At 34.9% G+C, this 2,471-nt stretch overlaps 1 non-coding gene across 1 annotated transcript; it reads left to right on the forward strand.

The window, feature by feature from the left end:
• Positions 1-1,978: 1,978 nt before the first annotated feature.
• On the forward strand, positions 1,979-2,084 carry LOC149514692 (small nucleolar RNA R71). Its single transcript, XR_016328387.1, has one exon. It is a non-coding gene; the product is annotated as a small nucleolar RNA R71 (small nucleolar RNA).
• Positions 2,085-2,471: the final 387 nt, after the last annotated feature.

Genomic DNA, 2,471 nt, shown 5'->3' on the forward strand with positions numbered 1-2,471 from the left:
GAATTTTTCAAAAATCAGTGAATCAATCAATGTAGATAACCCATTAAGTACAACAAAACCATCATCCACATAAACCTGATCAAATTGAAACTTCTCAAAAAATGGTGAATCTAGATTTGAAAGTCTAATCACTTTAAAGAAAGTGTTAAAATTAACTATAGGCTCAACACTATAAGGTAGTACAAATCAAAAAATAGACTATCAATATCTCATCATCATCCTCATTCAAAAACATGTCCTTTACCTCATTAACTAAAGGATATTCCTTAAAATGCAAAATAGGGTGCTCTAGGTAAAAAATATCATCAATGAATTCATTAGTTACCAACCCTTGAACACTTATCAAAATCATCAGGGAATGGCAAAGCCTTAAAAATATTAAATTAAACCTTCTGATCTTAAACTCGTATGGTTAATTCCCTTTTTTGCATATTAATCAAAGCCCTAGCAGTGGCTAAAAAGGGTCTCCCCAAAATAATTGAGATCTCATGATCCACCTCTATATTTAGAAACATAAAATGAATAGGCAAAATGAATTTTTCTACCTTTACCAAAGCATCCTTCATAATCCCATAAGGGTATTTTAGTGATCTATCAACTAATTGCAGAGTAATCATGGTGGGCTTGGTCTTTCTTATGCCTAATTTCCTAAAAATGGCCCATGGAATCAAATTGAAATTAATGCCTAAATCACATAAAGTTTTATCAAAAGACATACTACTTATAGTGCATAAGCTGGTAAAACTACCAAGATCTTTCATAATCTTTAAATCTCTTTTTTCAAAAGATAATGTCAATGAATTTGGCATATGTGGGCATCTGCTGCTCTAATACATTCGTAAAAAAAGATGGATTTGAAGAATTGCTTCTGCTCTCTTTGCTTTTCAAACCTTTGAAAGAAGGAAATGCAAGGCCTATATGGCTCGACTCTAAGAGGAATAGGTTTGACACTCTATGTGTAGTACTATGTTCAAGTTTTTAACTTAATTGGGTAGGTCTGACACTCTCATCCATCTTTTTACCCTTATCTTCCTTATGAACTAAATCTTTTTCAAGCTCATCATCAGACTCAACAACTATTACATCATTAGAACCTACCTAGATTGGGTTACTAGCAATTTGCCTTCCACTCCTTAGTGTAATAGCTTTGCAATGCTCCTTAACTTTCCTTCTAAGGTTGACTTTAGTGCTACAGAAAGATTGTGTTGGGGTCAAGTATGAAGATGGAAAGCTAATTGACCTATTCGTGTCTCTAGGTTCCTAATAAATGCAGTCTAATTATGAAACGTGGTGTTATGGGTCTGAATGAAAGAAGCTTGGGTTTTAATCATGGAACTTACAAGATCTTTTATTGAGGGTTTATTCTTAAAGGGTGCCATAGATGGATATTGAGGTATGAATTACCATGGGTGTTATTGCTGATATGAAATAAATTGCTGAAAACCTAGAAGGTAAGGTGGTTTAGTGTATTGGGGTTACTATAGTGCCTAAATGGATTGGATTGAAACAAGATTATTCCTCTAACTTAGGCTATATGTAGAAACATAAGGGTTAATAGATTGCTTAGGGGTCTGTCCTAAATAACGGATACTTTTTAGATGGTGACTAGGACATGACTCCCTTGAGTGACTTACCCTACACAGTTCATACAAAGCTATCAAACTATAGGTGAACCTAGAATAAGTAAGACTCAGCTCAGAGGATGTGACCTTAAGATTGAAAGATTCTAAAGATTTGGTTGGAGACTCTACCTTAGCACTCAATACTATAAACTCATTAAGCTTATACACCCTTAAAGCTTTCCTAGAATGTTGTCTATCATTTGACCGCTGACATTTGTTTGTAGCCATATCCTTTATCAAACCATATGCATTGTTGGAAGTTTTACTTATTAGGGCACCTCTTGCCCTAGCATCTAGGATGTTGCTAGTATTTGGTATCAACCCATTGTAAAAATTTTGTATCTAGCCATTTTGGTAGTCCATGGTGTTGACATCACCTTAAAAGCCCTTTGTATCTCTCCCATGCCTCATACAAGGTCTCTTTGTCATGCTAGGAAAATGTTGTATCTCACTTTTAAGCTTGGTCATCTTGGTTGGAGGAAAAAACTTAGCCATAAACTTCTACACTAAATCATCCCAAGTGGTAATGGAATTTGGTGGCATCAAGGTTAACCAACTCTTAGCTCTATCTTTAAAGGGAAAATATAAACAATCTAAACCTAACGGCATCCTCAATAACACCATTATATTTGAATGTTTCACATATCTCCAAAAAGCCCTAAAAATGAGCATTCGGGTCCTCACTCATATGACCACTAAATTACACTGATTGTTTTTATCATCTAGATGATTGCAAGTTTGATCCTGAAGTTATTGGCTTGTATGGTCAGCCTTCTAATGCTAGGTTGACATCTATTGAGATTAGGCTTAGCATAGTTTCTAAGAGCTCAAGTGTCTTGCTCAACCATA

The sequence above is a fragment of the Durio zibethinus genome, chromosome 15 (genome assembly GCF_047325235.1).
Source record: "Durio zibethinus cultivar Kanyao isolate XHJ-2024 chromosome 15, ASM4732523v1, whole genome shotgun sequence".
Lineage (NCBI taxonomy): Eukaryota > Viridiplantae > Streptophyta > Magnoliopsida > Malvales > Malvaceae > Durio > Durio zibethinus.